Below are 21,882 nucleotides of genomic sequence, written 5' to 3'. Positions count from 1 at the left end.
AACACCAACATTCGAATTATAGGGATCCCAGAAGAAGAAGATAAAAAGAAAGGGACTGAGAAAATACTTAAAGAGATTATAATTGAAAACTTCCCTAATATGGGAAAGGAAATAGTTAATCACGTCCAGGCAGCACAGAGTCCCACACAGGATAAATCCAAAGAGAAACACACCAAGACACATATTAATCAAAGTATCAAAAATTAAATACAAAAAAAAATATTAAAAGCAGCAAGGGAAAAACAACAAATAACATACAAGGGAATCCCCATAAGGTTAACAGCTGATCTTTCAGCATTAACTCTGCAAGCCAGAAGGGAGTGGCAGGACATATTTAAAGTGATGAAGGGGAAAAACCTACAACCAAGATTACTTCACCCAGCAAGGATCTCATTCAGATTTGAAGGAGAAATTAAAAGCTTTACTGACAAGCAAAAACTAAGAGAATTCAGCACCACCAAACCAGCTTAACAACAAATGCTAAAGGAACTTCTCTAGGCAGTAAACATGAGAGAACGAAACACCTACAATAACAAACACAAAACAATTAAGAATATGGTAATAGGAACATATATATCAATAATTACCTTAAACGTAAATGGATTAACTGCTCCAACCAAAAGACAGAGACTGGCTGAATGGATACAAAAACAAGACCCGTATATATGCTGTCTACAAGAGACCCACTTCAGCCCTAGCAACACATACAGACTGAAAGTGAGGTGATGGAAAAAAGATATTCCATGCAAATGGAAATCAAAAGAAAGGTGGAGTAGCAATTCTCATTATCAGACAAAACAGACTTTAAAACAAAGACTATTATAAAAGACAAAGAAGGACACTACACAATGATCAAGGGATCAATCCAAGAAGAAGATACAATTGTAAATATGTATGAACCCAACATAGGAGGCACCTCAATACATAAGGCAAATACTAACAGCCATAAAAGGGGAAACTGACAGTAACACAATCACAGTAGGGGACTTTAACACCCCACTTTCACCAATGGACAGATCATCCAAAATGAAAATAAGGAAACACAAGCTTTAAATGATACATTAAACAAGATGGACTTAATTGATATTTATAAGACATTCTATCCAAAAACAACAGAATACACTTTCAAGTGCTCATGGAACATTCTCCAGGATACATTATAGCTTGGGTCACAAATCAAGCCTTGGTAAATTTAAGAAAATTGAAATTGTATCAAGTATCTTTTCCAACCACAATGCTATGAGACTAGATATCAATTACAGAAAAAATCGGTAAAAAATATAAACACATGGAGGCTAAACAATACACTACTTAATACCCAAGAGATCACTGAAGAAATCAAAGAGGAACTCAAAAAATACCTAGAAACAAATGACAATGAAAACATGACGACCGAAAACCTATGGGATGCAGCCAGAGCAGTTCTAAGAGGGAAGTTTATAGCAGTACAATCCTACCTCAGGAAACAAGAAACATCTCAAATAAACAACCTAACATTACACCTAAAGCAATTAGAGAAAGAAGACCAAAAACACCCCAAAGTTAGCAGAAGGAAAGAAATCATAAAGATCAGATCACAAATAAATGAAAAAGAAATGAAGGAAACAATAGCAAAGATCAATAAAACTAAAAGCTGGTTCTTTGAGAAGATAAACAAAATTGATAAACCATTAGCCAGACTCATCAAGAAAAAAAGGGAGAAGACACAAATCAATAGAATTAGAAATGAAAAAGGAGAAGTAACAACTGACACTGCAGAAATACAAAGGATCATCAGAGATTACTACAAACAACTATATGCCAATAAAATGGACAACCTGGAAGGAATGGACAAACTCTCAGAAATGCACAACCTTCCGAGACTGAACCAGGAAGAAATGGAAAATATGAACAGACCAATCACCAGCACTGAAATTGAAACTGGGATTAAAAATCTTCCAACAAACAAAAGCCCAGGACAAGATGGCTTCACAGGCAAATTCTATCAAACATTTAGAGAAGAGCTAACACCTAGCCTTCTCAAACTCTTCCAAAATACAGCAGAGGGAGGAACACTCCCAAACTCATTCTACGAGCCCACCATCACCCTGATACGAAACCAGACAAAGATATCACAAAGAAAGAAAACTACAGGCCAACAGCACGGATGAACATAGATGCAAAAACCCTCAACAAAATACTAGCAAACAGTATTCGACAGCAAGTTAAAAGGATCATACACCATGAGCAAGTGGGATTTATCCCAGGAATGCAAGGATTCTTCAATATACACAAATCAATCAATCAATGTGATACACAATATTAACAAACTGAAGGAGAAAAACCATATGATCATCTCAATAGATGCAGAGAAAGCTTTCGACACAATTCAACACCCATTTGTAGGCATAGAGGGAACTTTCCTCAACATAATAAAGGCCATATACAACAAAGCCACAGCCAGCATCGTCCTCAATGGTGAAAAACTGAAACCATTTCCACTAAGATCAGGAAGAAGACAAGGTTGCCCACTCTCACCACTACTATTCAACACAGATTTGGAAGTTTTAGCCACAGCAATCAGAGAAGAAAAAGAAATAAAAGGAATCCAAATCGGAAAAGAAGAAGTAAAGCTGTCACTGTTTGCAGATGACATGATACTATACATAGAGAATCCTAAAGATGCTACCATAAAACTACTAGAGCTAATCAATGAATCTGGTAAAGTAGGATACAAAATTAACGCACAGAAATCTCTTGCATTCCTATACACTAATGATCAAAAATCTGAGAGAGAAATTAAGGAAACACTCCCATGTACCACTGCAACATAAAGAATCAAATACCTAGCAATAAACCTACCTACGGAGACAAAAGACCTGTATGCGGTAAACTATAAGACACTGATGAAAGAAATTAAAGATGATACAAATAGATGGAGAAATATACCATGTTCTTGGATTGGAGGAATCAACATTTTGAAAATGACTATATACCCAAAGCAGTCTACAGATTCAGTGCAATCCCTATCAAACTACCAATGGCATTTTTCAAGAACTAGAACAAAAAATTTCACAATTTGAATGGAAACACAGAACACCCTGAATAGCCAAAGCAATCTTGAGAAAGAAAAATGGAGCTAGAGGAATTAGGCTCCTGGACTTCAGACTATACTACAAAGCTACAGTAAGCCAGACAGTATGGTATTGCCACAAAAACAGAAATTTAGATCAATGGAACAGGACAGAAAGCCCAGAGATAAACCCATGCGCATATGGTCACCTTATCTTTGATAAAGCAGGTGACAATATACAATGGAGAAAGGCAGCCTCTTCAATAAGTGGTGCTGGGAAAACTGGACAGCTACATGTAAAAGAATGAAATCAGAACACTCCCTAACACCATACACAAAAATAAACTCAAAATGAACTAAAGACCTAAATGTAAGGCCAGACACTTTCAAAGTCTTAGAAGAAAACATAGGAAGAACACTATTTGACATAAATCACAGCAAGATCCCTTTTGACCCACTCTTAAAGAAATGGAAATGAAAACAAAAATAAACAAATGGGACCTAATGAAACTTAAAAGCTTTTGCACAGCAAAGGAAAACATAAACAAGATGAAGAAACAACCCTCAGAATGGGAGAAAATAGTTGCAAATGAAGCAACTGACAAAGGATTAATCTCCAAAATATACAAGCAGCTCATGCAGCTCAATATCAAAAAACAAACGACCCACTCCAAAAATAGGCAAAAGACCTAAAAAGACATTTCTCCAAAGAAGATATACAGATTGCCAACAAACATATAAAAGGATGCTTAACATCAGTGAGCAGTAGAGAAATGCAACTCAAAACTACAATGCGGTATCACCTCACACCACTCAGAATGGCCATCATCCAAAAGTCTACAAACAATAAATGCTGGAAAAGGTGTGGAGAAAAGGGAACCCTCTTGCACTGTTGCTGGGAATGTAAATTGATACAGCCACTATGGAGAATAGTATGGAGGTTCCTTAAAAAACTAAAACTAGAGCTACCAGATGACCCAGCAATCCCACTAGTGGGCACATACCTTCAGAAAACCATAATTCAAAGAGTCATGTACCACAATGTTCACTGCAGCACTATTTACAATAGTCAGAACATGGAAGCAACCTAAGTGTCCATGACAGATGAATGGATAAAGAACATGTGGCACATTTATACAGTGGAATATTAGCCATAAAAAGAAGCGAAATTGAGTTATCTGTAGTGAGGTGGATGGACCTAGAGTCTGTCATATAGAGTGAAGTAAGTCAGAAAGAGAAAATAAATACCGTATGCTAACACATATATATGGAATCTAAAAAGAAAAAAAAAATGGTTCTAAGAACCTAGGGGCAGGATGAGAATAAAGACGCAGACATAGAGAATGGACTTGAGGACACGGGGAGGGGAAAGGGTAAGCTGGGACGAAGTGAGAGGTTGGCATGGACATATATACACTAACAAATGTAAAACAGATAGCTAGTGGGAAGCATCCACATAGTACAGGGAGATCAGCTCGGTGCTTTGTGACCACCTAAAGGGGTGGGATAGGGAGGATGGGAGGGAGATGCAAGAGGGAGGGGATACAGGGACATATGTATACGTACAGCTGATTCCCTTTGTTATACAGCAGAAACTAACACACCACTGTAAAGCAATTATACTCCAATAAAGATGTTAAAAAAAAGAAGAGAAAAAGGTAGAGGAAACAGATGAAATTAATTTGAATATATTATATTTAACCAATATATCAAAAATATTATTTCAATATATAATAAAAATTATTAGTGACATAAAAAAACCCTTAAACACAAAGTAAAATAAAAATTATTCTCTTGCTTTCAAAGATTCGACATAGGCACAGAGGAAATGAGGAGATACAGTGAAAAAGATAATCTTATAAACAAAGATACAATGTCTGATTTAAGAGCAACATCAATTCTATTTTATCAAACATACCAGAAGCATAGAGACATAAAGATAAGGCAAACAGTTATAATCACTTATGTTTACTTAATAGTTTACATTTGCATAGATAGCACTTTTACAGTTACACAAACATATCTTATTCATTCTCCACGAATATATATATATATATTTTTTTTTTTTTCCGATATGCGGGCCTCTCACTGTTGTGGCCTCTCCCGTCGCAGAGCACAGGCTCCGGATGCGCAGGCTCAGAGGCCATGGCTCACGGGCCTAGGTGCTCCGCGGCATGTGGGATCCTCCCGGACCGGGGTACGAACCCGTGTCCCCTGCATCAGCAGGCGGACTCTCAACCACTGCGCCACCAGGGAAGCCCTCCACGAATACATTTTTGAAATAGGTATATTATTTCCACTTTCTGAGGAAATTAAGCCTGAGAGAAGTTAGGTAACAAGTCCAGGTCACACAAAGCTATTAAACAGTTCCAAATCAGCTTTTCTGATCCCTCAATCAACACCACCATATTAGCTACACTTCAGGCAGTACACCAAAGCATAATATAACCTTGTGGCCAATTTTAATCAAATTCATTCTGAAAGAACGGTATTTTTAAAGAATTATTTGAAAGCTACACAGTCCTGTAGAGGCTGAGATAGATACTCTGAAGTTTTAGCATAGTGAAAATTTTTAGTTTGCTACTTCATGACCTCTTGCCTGAATTTTATTAGTAGCCTCCTACCTAATCTCACACCATTTGAAGGCCACTTTTTATCCGTCCTCCACATATTGCTACCAGAATAATTTACCAAACCTGAGTCCAACTACCGGTATCACTCATCAGCTTAAAATACTTAAGGCATTTCCCACTGTAAACAGGATAAGCCTGGGTTCCTTCACATGATATACAAGTCCTATTTTTCTTCCCTAACTTCCTAATATCTGTCCACTACCCACTACACAGTAAGAAACTAAATTATGACACATCCATACAAATGAATAGGCAGCCACTAAAAATATTCATAAAAGAACATTTTAATAAAACTGAAAAACATTAAGTATAGTTTAAAAAGCAAGTTATAAGTAGGTAATATCAGCGAGTTAGTGGAATAAGGAACTCTGAAAATCTTTTCCTCCATTAAAAACAGCTAAACAAAAGCAAAAACAGTAAAAGTCAACCTTTTCATAGACCTGGAAATTAATCAAAAGCTCGCAACAATCAAGCACATTTTTTCAAGAAAAATGGATGAATCTCAATAAGAACAGTTAGCTCTGTGGCATTTCAAACTTACTGTGTTCCCATTCCCCATCCTCATCTCCATAGCAGCCTTAAAAACCAACAGCCCAGGATCACAGTGAGAAACAGCAGCCTATGGGTCACTGGAGGAGTCAGAACAGAATTGGAGTTCTTTCAAAGCTTCACTCTAAGAGAAATGTCATTATTTGACTTATCTAGCTGCTCCTTCGAAAATCCAGCTTGCAAAGCTTGTCTTTATTTGAGTAACTCAGAACTCACACAAGGCAACAGCTTTTCCCCTGGAGACATTTGTGGAAAACAATCAGTGGCAATTATTTAACACCACAGCTGCCTGAGGCAGCAATCACTGATGAGGCAAACAACTAACAAAAAAAAACTTAAAAGGAAAAATATAGAGAATGTGCTATCCATAGGGAACTTTAAAGAGCTACGACATATTAAGGGGAGTATAGAAAGCCATGAGCTGAGCTGCAAGCATACTAAGGAAAGTCTGGAAAAAGATTTAAACTTTCACCTCTGTCTGATCTTGAGGTTACACAAGAAAGATGTGAAGGCTAAAAAAGTATTGTAAACGGTTTCTTGAATACTGACAGTATGTCCCAATACACACAGAGAGCTCCTTCGCAAAGACTAGGAAACTTACTGACTCCAGGCTTGTAAGGAAGTATCCGTGCAGGCATTAGCTGACCACTAAGTTGAACGAGTAAAGAATGTGGTGGTCACATAGGAGAAAGAAAATACACTGCACATAGTTCAGGAGAGTCATTAAAGAATCACACAGCAACAATAACAACAGAAACAACAAACCCTGGGGGAGAGGGAGAAAGTGGTTTCCAGAGTTGCTGTATTATTTAAAATGTCAGTTTTTCAACAAAATTACAAGACACACAAAGAAATAAGAAAGTATGCCCCTGCCGTGGTGCAACTAAGCCCGTGCACCACAACTGCTGCGCCTGCGCTCTACAGCCTGCGAGCCACAACAACTGAGCCCACGTGCCACAACTACTGAAGCCACATACCTAGAGCCTGGGCTCTGCAGAGAGAAGCCACTGCAACGAGAAGCCCATGCACCGCAACAAAGAGGAGCCCCCACTCATCGCAACTAGAGAAAGCCTGCGTGCAGCAATGAAGACCCAAGCAGCCAAAAATAAATAAGTAAATATAAATAAATTAAAAAAAAAAAAAAGGAAAGTATGCCCCAGCTCTCACGTGGAGGCAGGGAAGTTTGGCCTTTGGGAATGATCACTAAGACTCAGAAAGGAGACCTGGGCCTTGGGCTCCCAGAGAAAAAGAAGAAAAAGAAGGTAGTCAAAGAACCAGAGACTCAATACTAGGTTTTAAATAGTGACAATTACTTCAGAGAGGTTTGTCCCACAAGAGCCATACCACCCTCGAAGAATGTGGTCCAAGAGCAGGCACCCAAAATGCCTCTAGTGAAGAAAAAGAACTGTCATAGCCCTGTGAGGAGCCCCTAGAACCTGAGGCCACGTTACATGCTGGACGGACTGAGCTGTCACCCAGCCGCAGGAAGCAGGCACTTGGTCCATCCAAGTCACTCAGTGGGGAGAAGAGGAAGTCCATGTCCCCTGGCTTGAGGGTGAAGACCTCCCCAGACCCCATGCAGGTCGAGGAGGTAACCACAGCTGGCAAGAAGCTCAAAAAACACAAGAAGGAGAAAAAGGCCCAGGAAGCTACAGCCTTCTCAGCCAGGGACCCTTGGTTCTGAGAGGCCAGGGATGCTTTGTACACTTGCTCAGTTGGGAAAGATGGCATCTGGGAGCAGGCAGCCTCGGGACAGAAACAGAAGTAGGGGAGCCCCAGGGAACACAACGTGAAGATGAAGCAACATGAAGATGAAGGAGAAAAAGAAAATCCACCAGGAGGGAGATACCCCTCCTGGGGCACCCTGAGCTCTCCAGGTCCGGGTTGAGCAGCCCTAGGAAAGAAAGTAAAAAGAAGCCAGTCAAAGTTGAAGCTCCAGAATACATCCCAACAGGAGATGGCCCCAAGGCTCCTGTGAAGAAGAAAATGAAGTCCAAGAAAAAAGCAGAGCAGGCAGACATTGAGGAGCCAGCTCTGAAGAGGAAGAAGAGGCAGGAGAGCAGAGTAGGAGGAGAACCTTGGGATGAGGAGCACAACACGGACTTGGAGGTGGTGTTGGAAAAGAAAGGCAACAAGGACAACGCACACATAGGCCAGGTGCGGCCTGGTCCTCATCCCTCCAGTGCATCTTCCCTCCCCTAGATGCACACTCGCCTACTGCCAAGCCACAAGATCCTGGTCCCAGAGGCGTTAGGGACTCCAAAGGCCACCAGGCCAGCCTCTGCCACACCTCCAGCAGCAGGGAGCCCGTGGTCTCCAACACTTCATGCCACGACTTTGGCTGAGGGGCTTTCTGGTCCTTCAGAATCCCAGGCTGAGGCTGTCCTCCTCGTAACTGCTGCAGGGGGAGAAGAGGACACGTGCTCTGCCTGACCCACGCGTGACCACCTCCTCGCCTCCACTCAGGAGCATTTTTTTTTTGCCTTTCGCAGCTTTATATAAATATAATTGACATACAATAATCTGCACATATTTAAGGTGAACAATTTGATGAGTTTTGACATATGTATGCATCCAGGAAACCAGCAACGATTAAGGTAATGAACATACCCATGATTTGCAAAAGTTTCCTTGTGCCCCTTTGTAATCCATCCCTTCCTTCCCCATCCCCAGATAACCACTACTACTCTGTCACTATGAAGTAGCTTGCATTTTCTAGAATTTGTATATAATTGGGATTATAGAATATTTACTCTTTTTTTTTTTTTTTTTTGCGGTACGCGGGCCTCTCCCGTTGCAGAGCACAGGCTCCGGACGTGCAGGCTCAGTGGCCATGGGTCACGGGCCCAGCTGCTCCGTGGCATGTGGGATCTTCCCGGACAGGGGCACGAACCCGTGTCCCCTGCATCGGCAGGTGGACCCTCAACCACTGCACCACCAGGGAAGCCCTACTGTGTTTTAAACTGGCTTCTTTCACTTAGCATAACCATTTTGAGATTTATCTATATTGTTGCATGTATCAATAATTTGTTCCTTGTTATCAGCTGTCCAATATTTCTAGCATTGTTTGTTTTGATGTTAAAAACATTTTCAATTCTCAGTTGAATTGCCTAGGCACCTTTGTAACAAATCAACTGACTATGACCAAAACAAAACAAAAGCATGCCCCATGTACAGGAGAAAGATCAGTCAATAGAAACTGTCCCTGAGGAAGAACAAACATTAGATCTACTAGGCAAATACTATCATCTGTTTTAAATATGTTCCAAAAAATAAAGGAAACCATGTCTAAAGAACTAAAGGAAAGTGTGAGAATGGCACCTCACCAAGGAGAGGATATCAATAATGAGGTAGAAATTATGTTTAAAAAAAAGAGTTTAGGGCTTCCCTGGTGGCACAGTGGTTGAGAGTCCACCTGCCGATACAGGGGACACGGGTTCGTGCCCCGGTCTGCGAGGATCCCACATGCCACGGAGCGGCTGGGCCCGTGAGCCATGGCCGCTGAGCCTGCGTGTCCAGAGCCTGTGCTCCGCAACGGGAGAGGCCACAACCGTGAGAGGCCCGCGTACCGCAAAAAAAAAAAAAAAGAGTTTAAAAGTACAATACAAAATGAAAAGTTCACTAAAAGCTCAATAGCACATCTGAACTGGCAAAATAAAAAAATCAGCAAACTCAAAAGATTAAGTTAGTTGAGATTATCCAGTCTCATGAACAGAATTTAACAATAATGAAGAAAAATGAACAGAGCCTCAGAGACTTCTGAGTCACCATCAAATGCAGCAATACACATACAACAGGAGACCCAGGAGAGAAAAGAGAAAGAGACAGAAAAATTTCAAGAAATAATGGCTGAAATTTTTCCAAGTTTCATGAAAAACATTTATGTGGACATTTAAGAAACTCAATAAATTAGAAGTAGAATAAACTCAGAGACCCGTATCTAAGCACATCATAACAAAACTGTCAAAAGATAACAATAAAAAGAATCTTGAGAGCACCAAGAGAGAAGCAACACATCACTTAACAAGAAAGCCTCACTAAGAAAAATATCTGATTTGTCATCAGAAAACAGGAAGGCCAGAAGTCACTGAGATGACATAGTCAATGAGCTTAAAGAAAACACCTGGCAACCAGGAATTCTATACTCAGCAAAACTGTCCTCAAAAATTAAGGCAAAATTAAGGCATCCCTAGGTACACCAAAACTGAGAGAATTTGTTGCTAACAGGTCTGCCCTATAAAAATTACTAAAGTGAGTCCATCAAGATGAAATGAAAGGATTCTAGATAGTAACTCAAATCCACTGTAAAAAACACTTTGACCTGTAAATGAAAAAACAACATACCAAATATACAGCACCCCACTAAAACAGTGCTTAGAGGTAAATTTATAGCTTTAATAAACACCTTGATGCAGGTCTCAAAATCAATAACCTAATGTTCCACTTTAAAAAACTAGAAAACAAAAAGCAAAAGCATGCGGAAGAAAGGAAATAATAAAGATTAGAATGGAGATAAGTAAAATAGAGAAAAGAAAAACAATACCAAGGAATCAATGAAACCAAAATTAGTTCTTTGAAAAGATAACATTGATAAATCTTTGGCTAGACTATCCAATATAAAGAGAGATATGATTCAAATTACTAATCTGGAAAAGAGAACATTACTACCAATCTTACAGTAATAGAAAATATCTTAAGGGGATACTATGAGCATTTGTTGTTAGCAAGTTAGGTAACCTATATGGAATGGACAAATTCAAAGAAAAGACATAAAATGAACTACCAAAACTGACCCAAGAAGAAATAGAAAATCTGAATAGATCTATAAAAAGTAAAAAGAAGGACTGAGTAATAAAGAAAACTGACCTCAAAGAAAAGTCCAGGCCCAAATGGCTTCATAGGTGAATTCTATCAACTCTTCCAAAGAATAAAGAAGAGAACACTTTCAAACTGTATCAGTGAGGCCAGTATTACCCTCATTCCAAAATCAGACAAAAACATTACAAGAAAAGAAAACTACAGACCCATATTCCTTATGAATAAAGACACAAAAATCCTCAACAGAATACTAGAAAACTGAATATGGCAATATATTAAAAGAATTATACATAATGACCAAGTAGGATTTATCCCAGAATGCAAGGTCAGTTCAACATACAAAAATCAATCAATGCAATACACCATATTAATAAAAAGGTCAAAACCTACGTGATAGTCTCAACAGACACAGAAAAAGTACTTGACGATAGTCAACTTCCCTTAATGATAAAGAAACTCAAAAAGTTAGGAATAAAAAGTAATGTCCTCAAACTGATGAAGGGCATCTATGAAAAACCCACACCTAACTTCATACTGACTGGTAAAAGACCAAAAGTTCTACCCTTAAAAACATGAACAAGACAAGGATGTCTGCTTTTGCCACTTTTATTCAACACTGTACAGGAAGTTCTAGCCAAAGAAATTAGACATGAAAATAAATAAAAACCATATACACTATAAAGTGAGAAGCATTACATCTCTATTCACAAATGGTATGATTTTGTATATAAAAAATTCTAAGGAATACACACACAGAAATCTATACAAGTTAATAACAAGTTCAGCTAGGTTGAAGAATACAAGATGAATATACAAAATCAATCGCCTTTTTACCCACCACCAATGAAGAATTCAAAGTGAAATTAAGGAAACAACTTCATTTACAAAGCATGAAAAGAATAAAATACTTGGGAATAAATCTAACAAAAGAAATGTAAGATTTGTACCCTGAAAACTATAAAACATCAGTGAAAGAGACTAAAGAAGATCTAAACTAACTGAAAGACATTCTATGTTCATAGATAGGAAGACACAATATTGTTAAGATAGCAATATTCTCCCAAATATATCTAAAGATTAAATGCAACCTCTATCAAAATCCCAAGTGGCTCTTTTGTCGAAATTGAAAAGCTGATCCTAAAATTCATAGGAAAACACAGGGGACCCAGAATAATCAAAACAATCTTGAAAAAGAAGAACATCAAAAGGTACCAGCTTCCAGTTATAAAATTAATAAGTCATGGGGAATGTACAGCATGTGTGACTACAGTTAATACTGTATTACATATTTGAGAAGTGCTAAGAATAGATCTTAAAAGTTGTCACCACAAGAAAAGAAAAATGTTGTAATTATGTATTTGGTGACAAACATCAACTATACAAATATCAAATCATGTTGTACACCTGAAACTAACATAATGTTATGTATCAATAATACCATAATACGTCAACTGAAAAAAAGAGAAGAAAAAGAAGAACAAAGCTGGAAAACTGACACTTTCCAGTTTCTAAGCTTACTACAAATTACAGCGATCAAGATAGGGTGGTGCTGCTATAAGGATAAACATACAGATGAGTGGAATAAAGTTGAGAGTCCAGAAATAAACTCTTACACTGATGGTCAAATGATTTTAAACAAGGGTATTAAGACAACTCAACAGGGGAAAAACAGTTGTTTCAACAAATGGTGCTGTGACAACTGAATATCAATATGCAAAAGAATGAAGCAGGATCACTACCTCATACCATATATAAAAATTAACTCAAAATGGACCAAAGCCCTAATTGTAAAAGCTAAAACTATAAAACTCTTAGAAGAAAACATGATCTTGGACTAGTCAACTGTTTCTTAGATATGACACCAAACTCACAAGAAACAATAAAAAATAAACTGGACTTCATCAAAACTCAGAATTGTTTTGCCTTAAAGGGCACTACAAGAAAAAAAGTGAAAAGACAATCTACAGAATAAGAGAAAATATTTGCAAATTGTATATCTGACAAAAGAAACAAGAAGCCAATTAAAAATAGGGAAAGGATTTGAATAGACATTTCTCCAAAGGAGGTATACAAATGGTTAATAAGCACACGAAAAGATACTCAACCTCATTAGCCATCAGGGAAATGCAAATCAAAATCAAAATGTGATACCACTACCCATCCACTATGATGACTATACCCAGAAAGACAGACAGTAACAAGTGTTCGGAAATTACAATGCCTTCATACATTGCTGGTGGAATATAAATTATGCAGCTACTTTGGAAATGGTTTGGCAATTCCTCAAAAAGGTAAATATGGAATTAACATATTACCCAGCAATTCAACTCCTACAACAGTACATACCCAAGAATTGAAAACATATGACCACACAAATGTTCATATCATTATTCATAACAGTAAAAAAGTGGAAACAACCCAAATGGCCATCAACTGATAAATAAAATATTGTATATCCATAGTTATTATTAAGCCATAAAAAGAGATGAAATACTGTTACATGCTAAAACAGTGATGAACCTTGAAAACATCATTAAGTGAAAGAAGCCAGACACAAAAACCACATATTTTGTGATTCCATTTATATGAAACATCTAGAGTGATCAAATACATAGAGATAGAAGTAAATTAATGGTTGCCAGGGTTAGAGAGTAAGGGGAAATGGAGAGTGACTACTAATGGGTGTAGGTTTCTGTTTTACTGATCTATCTCTTTTAGCCAGCCTAATATTCAACTCCTTGACATCCCGATTTGTGAGATCTGCCAGACCCTATCTGACTAACTAAATCTGAAAGCTAGAACTTCTTGGCTAGTCTGAAAAGAATTACTCTGAAAAGAAATAGAATTAATGGAAATCAGACTGAAAAAATATTTTTTTCCTAAATCTAGAAATTGCAAACTGTTATATCACCAATTAGAGATGTTTACTTCAAGCAAATGTACCACCTTCACTTTTACAGAGCCAAAGATTAGCCAGCTCCTAGTATACAACTATTATATAAAATAATGTCTTCTTTGTTTTTTTAATTGAGTAGTCAGACAATAGGAAAGCAATCAAAATACAGTACTACTAATGTTCTGGATTCAGTTCTATACCTCCAAAATAGAAAATAGTTTCTCAATTCATATCCCTAAACTCAAAGGCATCCTTCTGAATACTGAAAATAGTTAAACATATGCATATTTTAAAATGAGTAAGGGGAAGTAAATACTATTACACTAGGAAAAGAAAATATACTTTAAAACAACAGAGGATAAAAGCAGAATGAGTTAGAATGGGAGAAGTTAATTTTAAACACTGTATAGACCATGCTTCTCAAATTATCTATAAAGGGACAGTTTTTTTTAATTTTTTAAATTCCAATTCAACACAAACCAAAGCTTACAATAAATTACTAGAAAATAAAGTGAAAAGCACCTAGAATGGTCTATACTCTATTCAACGAGACAAGTCCTTAATCACACGATTGGATGTCACAGCATTATCAAATTGAGATAAGCTTCTCAACACCTCAATTTCTGCACTTAACATGTTACAGACCTGTAATAAACAGCCGGTAAACTAGCACCAGTCTGCAGGCTACATTTTGAGTAAGAGTAGTACTGACTGGGAAGGAATGATGCAGAGGTTTTGATGTATAGACTGAGTAGCCTTGATACTGGTACGGGAGGTGAGAAATCTGTTCCTGCAATGAATTCACCAATAAAACATGATTTCAAAAGGTAGAATGATATAGTCAGAGAAGTGGCATAATCTCTACTTCCTAAATTCTCATTAAAACCTGGTTACCAAATCTCATAAATCATCTCCCCACATTATCTCCCACATACTCAATCCTTTCTATTCACCTTGCCATTAAATCGTAATTTCTAGGGTGAGGCCTGATATCTTTATTTTTTAAAAGCTTGGAAGACCACTGCCTTCAACATTCCTGCATTCATAGCTGTGCTCTTATCATTACCTTCCCCCAAACTGCTCTTCTTCTACTTCTATCTACTGAAATTCTAATAATCTTTCAAGGTACACCTCAAACGACCCAGCTTCATGAAGCTTTCTCCAAGGCCTCCCATTTATATATGATCCTCTGTCTTTAACACTCATAACATGTTTCATATTTGACATGACTCTCTTACTATACCATCAACTTCTTTATTCCTTTGCAGTTGCCCAAAACCTAGCAAAGCACTATATATAGTTAGTTATTCAAATGGTTGCTCAGATCTATTATTTTCAGATTTTTAAAGAAATAAACAGAAGCAAAGATGAATACTTATTTTTCTTAAAGACAATTTTCAGATTTTCAAAGAAATAAATGGAAGCAAAGATGAATAATCATTTTTCTTAAAGACAATTTACAAGAAATGGCATGATTACAAGAAGCAGCTTACAGTAACAACCAACTTGCCTCTAGAAGGCCCTAAGGACAACTGATGGGAAAAAAAAAAAAGACTGGGAACCTTGAAGCTACTGATTTGAAAAAATTCAGACAATGACAACAAATTTTTGGTAACACAAATACACCTTTTACTAGCTATGCTACTTTAGTTTGGGGTGGTGAAGCAAAGAATAATTTTGCTAAGCAATGCAATTTAAAGATTTGTTTATGCAAAATAAAATACCAACAATGAATTTCATTTCCTTTCATTCGTTCAATTCTTTACTTTCCCAAAATATAACTTTTAAATAAGTCTCTCTCTAACTTACCCATTTTTAATAGGTTAAAGACTGAAAATAAAGTACAGAATCTAGACCATTATCAAGTTATTCAGAGGTTTATACTCTATTTTTTAAAAACAAACTTTGCTTGACTTTGAATAGGTCATAATATCTGATTCAATTTTATCATCTTTAAGGTTCCAATTAAAATTTGAATGTTTTAAATTCTTCCATAAATTCTGTGCTTCAAATGCATTTTTTTCATGTAATCTTCCAATAATACCTGAGATGTTACTATTTTAATTTTACAGACAGGCAAAGTATCTATAAAGTGTTAAGTAGATAATACAGCTGAGATCAGAACACAGATATTATGACTTTCCCCACTATATCACCCTGCTTACGAGCCATTTAATACTCAAGTTTCCGTGGGGATCAATTACTATTTGCCACACTGGTCTGTTGAAAAAATTAAGTCAGGTAACACATGTGAAATGCTTGGTCCAGAACCTGTCACATATAAATGTTCAAAAATATTAACTCTTATTTCCAATATATGACAGCTGCTTCTATAAAAATGTTTATTCTTTAAAAACTTCCCAAAGATAATGAAGAGATGGAACCATTATTTATTAAGTAATTATTAGAATGCTAACAATTCCTGAGAATCATAATGTTCAACTAAAGGAATATACCTAAATTCTAAAATCAACCCCCAAATAATATTTAGATTAGTTCAAATTTTTCACTATTCTAAACAACACTGCAGTGATCCTACACACTCATCCACTTACTTCCTTAGAAAAAATACTAAGAGGGACTTCCCTGGTGGCGCAGTGGTTAAGAATCTGCCTGCCAATGCAGGGGACACGGGTTCGAGCCCTGGTCCAGCGAGATCCCACATGCCGCGGAGCAACTAAGCCCATGTGCCACAACTACTAAGCCTGCACTCCAGAGCCTGCAAGCTACAACTACTGAGCCCAAGTGCCACAACTACTGAAGCCCACGCACCCAGAGCCCATGCTCTGCAACAAGAGAAGCCACCGCAATGAGAAACCTGTGGACTGCAACGAAGAGTAATCCCCGCTCACCACAACTAGAGAAAGGCTGCACAAAGACCCAACGCAGCCAAAAATAAAATAAATAAATTTATCAAAAAAAAAAGAAAAAATATTAAGAAATGGAAGTGCTAGTTTCAAAGCATATACATATGTACATTTAAATTTTTGACAGTTAACAAACTGCCCTCTAATTTAGATTCAGCCAGTAATGTATGAGAGAATCTCTTTCCATATTTCATAAATTTTTAACAGTCCATAAATTAAGGAAATTAACTTCTTTAAACGTTGCAAGTGTTTCTTGCAACGTTTGTTCTGTTCGTCTTTTATCTCTGTTAATGATGGGTTTTACTATTAGAAATTTAAAATGTTTTATAAAGGCAAATTTACCAATCATTTTCATGACAATTTCTAACTTTGCTGTGAGTTTTAAGAGTTGTCTTCCTTATCCCAATATTTCAAATATATTTGCTTAATTTGCCTTCCATTTTATACTAAAGAATCAAAATAATGTAGAACAAATTCTGTTATAAGATATAAAGTAGTGATCTATAAATGTTTTTATCCAAATGAACATTCTTTCCTCCTAATCTTTATCTAAACCACCATTTAATGAAGTGGTCACATGTGCTCCTTCTGCAGCAAACAGAAGTCATCCCTTTTAAATTTAACATCCTTTTTAAATGTACCTATTCTTTTTTGTTTTTTTTGCGGGGGGGCCCACACTGCACAGCATGCGGGATCCTAGTTCCCTGACCAGGGATCGAACCTGCGTCCCCTGCATTGGAAGCACAGAGTCTTAACCACTGGACCACCAAGGAAGTCCCTAAATGTACCTATTCTTGACCATAAAAAAGATGTGCAAATCCTTCTTAGAGAAAAATATAAATTTTTTTATTTACAACCTTTAAGGAAAGCCTAATTAAATAAATGGAGACCCCTTGGGATAGGAAGAATACAGCTGATCCTTGAACAAGACAGGTCTGAACTGCACGAATCCACTTATACATGAATTTTTTTCAATAGTAAATACTACAGCACTACACAATCCACAGTTGGTTGAATCTGTGGAGGCAGAAGCAGCGATATGGACGGCCGACTATAAGTTACATGTTGATTTTCAACTGTGTGGAGGGTTGGTGCCCCAACACCCACACTGTTCTAGGGTCAACTGTAGATATACTATAGACGTCAATCTCCTTTAAATTAAACCTATAGATTCAAGGCAATACAATTTTTAAAATCCTAACAATATTATACACAGAATTTAACAAGCTGATTCTCAAATTCATATGGAAAAGCAAAAGTACAAAATACAAATAGATTTATATTAGCCTCCTGTGGCTGCTGTGACACATTAGAGCCACAAACTCAGTATTCTGTTCCATCTCCACATCTCCTTCTCCTCTGTGTCTGTCTACAAGTCAGTTTATTCTGTTAGATTGCGGGGGGGGGAGTGGGTGGTATATACTTCAAAGATGACATGCTGTTGTGCTCACTAGACATAAGTTTTTAAAAAATTAGATGTTATATAAGGGTCATGAAGATTTCTTTCAGTAATGGTGAAGATTATCTCATAACCTCTGCCATAATGCCATAAACATTTTTCATGTAATGTCCCATTTTTTTGTTTTTCTTTGTTCTTCTGTTTCACATAGGACAGATTTTAGATTCTGAGCCAGTTTTTTTGCACAGGTCCTTCAGGTAACCCAAGGATTCTTTCTGATCAGAATACTGACTTTAAACGTTTTTTCTACCATTCTTAATTGAAAGGAAGTTACTCACAGAAGAGCAACTTCACTCTCCTCATACCTAATATATTCATTCATGAACTACATAATATTTACGAAGCGCCTTTCATATGCCAGGCACTATGCTGAGTCTAGGGATATGAGGTTGAAGAGACATGCTTCTACTCTCCGGAAGGCTTAAGATACAGGCATGCAAATAAGTAATTACACTGTAATAAATAACCAAATTACTAGAAGTAAGTAGGAAAGTCCCTATACCTACCAGATGATAAGAGAAGACTTCACCAAAGCTCTACAGATTTTCCCCTGAGACTGAAGGAAGAGTAAAGGCTTTCAGGTATAAGTATGATTTTCTTTCCCTGCTTTTTCTTTAATACAATTGCCATTTTACATAATATAGTATTAGGTGCCTTCTTAATAGCATCTGATCTACTTTCTCACTGCACCAGCGGGCTTCCTAGAATACAATTCTTATTATCACTCATATTCATGTAATACTGCTCTTACGTGAAGTATACCTAACTCATGGTTGGTCCATAATTAATGGATAGTGGTATTTTCTAAAAATGCATTAATGCACACATCCAAACCATATTAAGTTTTCAATTTAGAGTTCATACAAAGTCTACTTCCTTTCTATAGTAGTTATAGCTCCAGACTGCAGTTTTGAAATCCAATAAGTGGGATTATTATTTTGTTGTTGATACTTCTTTCTTTCTTCCTCCTTCCTTCCTCCCTCTTATTCTTTCTTTCTTAATAAGAAGGTTAAAAGAAATGGGTTATTAATGACAGTACAGTAAATAACATTAGCAAAAGCACAGGCATCACAGAAAGTGATGTCTCATTCAGTATTACTGAAATGTAAAATACCAGAGAGGGGTAACAAGAGGTTGAAGAAGATAATGTGACTAAGGTAAATTTATTTTTCTTTTTCTACCACATTGTCAAAGATGCAAGTTTCATGTCTTAGTAACCTGGCGATGACGATGCCATTTACACAAATAGAAAAAAAAGAAAGAATGAAAACAATTTAGATTGTGTAGACATTTGATCTTAGAAAGAATAGATCTAACAAACATACTAATCGCCTATTTTTCTATTCTCTCCAAAATCTATTTCTACTGCATGATCCTTCTAAAAGACACATTAAATAATATATGAACATACATATATATACAAATTGTGATTGAATTTAGAATCCAGAAAAAACAATGTTTTAACCAAAAAAAAAAAGAAAGAAAGAAAGAAAGAAAAAGGTATGCTTTCTTTTCTAGGACACTGAAAACTTGTAACCCAACATGTTTCTCTTTTCACTTTGGCTGCCAGGAAATCTAAGAATCAAATTCAATGCCTTATAGCTATAATCAGCTCATCTCTGGAACCTGATAATGTTACCTTTAAGTAATGGCTCTTCGGTTGCTTGTTTTATCACTAATTGTTCTATTCCACATTTTATTCAGTCCTATAAGCCATGTAAAATTCTTTGGATGCAATAAAATCCTTAATGAAAGAAACATTAATGCAAAAATGGCTTACAATATTTTGAAACAGCTTGTTTTACTAAGCAAATTAATCAGTAATATTGTTTATGTAAATAATCTGCTCAGTAAATCACTTCTTCATAAATACACAAAGATAAAACATTTCAATGAAGTCAAATTAATTTTTTAAATCAGTAAGAGTCAAATTAAAGACTATAGTTTATACAAATTAAAGAATATAAAGAGTCTAATGACATGTATATAGGATTACTTGCTAACTTTGCCCATCAAATCCTAAGAACATATTCAAATATCAAGTTAGTTTATTTTTATAGGCAGTTTACACTTCACAATGACTCCTACACATTTTCAGATTTCCAGGCATATCCGTTCCAAGTTAATCTACACCACTTTCAAGTTATTTACTTAATGAACATATACGGTACTTGTTTCTTTTATACATTACTTTTTATACCTAATGAACACTAGGTTATTTTTTTCTAAGATATTTTATTTTTTTTTCTAAGATATTTTAATCTGATTTTCTTTCTGAAAACATTAATATATTCAGATTGGAGAACAATTAGATATTTTTCAGATATAATCAATAATCAACTGATCATAAATTTCTTCTCTGAATGTAAAAAAGTAAAAATATGGGGGCCGAGTTGCTTTGTATGAAGCCAATTTTCAGTCTCATTCATTTAAGAGAACCTCTTATTATCAGCATCTGATGTCCAGTGCCTTGAAAATTGTTGTTTACGTTTCAGGGGTTTTTTTGTTCTTTTGTTTGTCTGTTTCAAGCAGGTACGAACATCAGATAAGGAAAGTCATTCCTGACATATGGCAAACAAACGAGGTATACCTTCAGCTACTCCAGTTTAATGTCTTAAGAGTTTCCAGCCCATGGTGAGAGGAAAGGGAATCCAGGTAGAGCCAGTGGAATCCATGAGTTGAGAAAATGAGCTGATAGTGCAAGGAAACCAAGGTAATTAGAGGCCACAGGACAGAGCACCAAAGAGGAGAGAGCTGTATACAGTGAGATCCTCGAAGACTGGAGAGGGTTCTCTTTCAGTATGATCATAAATAGTTGCAAGGAAACTTCCCAAGACAGGAAAAAGTACTATGTGAGAGAATATGAGAGAACAGTACCAGATACTCACATAAGCTGGGGAACAGCACCTGTTCCCAAGAGTGGGGCTACAAAAAATCCCTCATACCTGTGGGCACTGAATAGAATACTCAGGAAGGTATTGCCTCACAGTAGGTAATAATCATCCCTAGATGGATCCACTCAACAAACCCTAAAAGCAAGACCTGAAATGATTAAACTGTTTTCAAGTAATTTAACTGCATCCCAGTAAAAAGCTCAAGAATTTATAGGAATACAAAAATATCCAGAAGCTAAGAAGGTAAAATTCAAATATGAGACATCCAAAGATTACTCAGCATACAAAGAGGCAAGAAAACAACCCAGGATGAGAAGAATAATCAACTGATGGAACTGACCCAGAATAGATAGAGATGTTAGAATGAGCAGAGGATATTAAGTTATTTTACTTGTATTCCACATGTTCAAGAAGCTAAGAAGATATACAGACAATATAATTTTATACACACACACACACAAAATGAACTAGATAAAAACTACATCTGAGATGAAAAATAAACTAGTGGGATTAATGGCAGATTGCATGTAGCAGAAGAGACTAGTGAATTTGAAGAGTAGAAATAGGAACTACTCAAGATAAAACAGAAGAAAGAATCTAAAAAAATGAAAAGAATATCAGTTCTTTTCCAAAAGCTATGAGTCCCTCCAATATACTAATAATACTTCCTAATATATGAATCTGATATTAATACTTTTTAATATACTAATAAAT

The 21,882-nt window shown here is 36.5% G+C and overlaps 1 protein-coding gene and 1 pseudogene across 8 annotated transcripts in view; one reads left to right on the top strand and one right to left on the bottom strand.

The window, feature by feature from the left end:
• Window positions 1-21,882, bottom strand: part of RALGAPA1 (Ral GTPase activating protein catalytic subunit alpha 1) — a 221,005-nt gene that overhangs the window by 185,229 nt on the left and 13,894 nt on the right. The window lies entirely within an intron of this gene.
• Window positions 7,431-8,436, top strand: LOC137206889 (lysine-rich nucleolar protein 1-like; annotated as a pseudogene).

Source organism: Pseudorca crassidens, chromosome 1 (genome assembly GCF_039906515.1).
Source record: "Pseudorca crassidens isolate mPseCra1 chromosome 1, mPseCra1.hap1, whole genome shotgun sequence".
Lineage (NCBI taxonomy): Eukaryota > Metazoa > Chordata > Mammalia > Artiodactyla > Delphinidae > Pseudorca > Pseudorca crassidens.
This window is presented reverse-complemented; position numbering and strand designations above follow the sequence as displayed.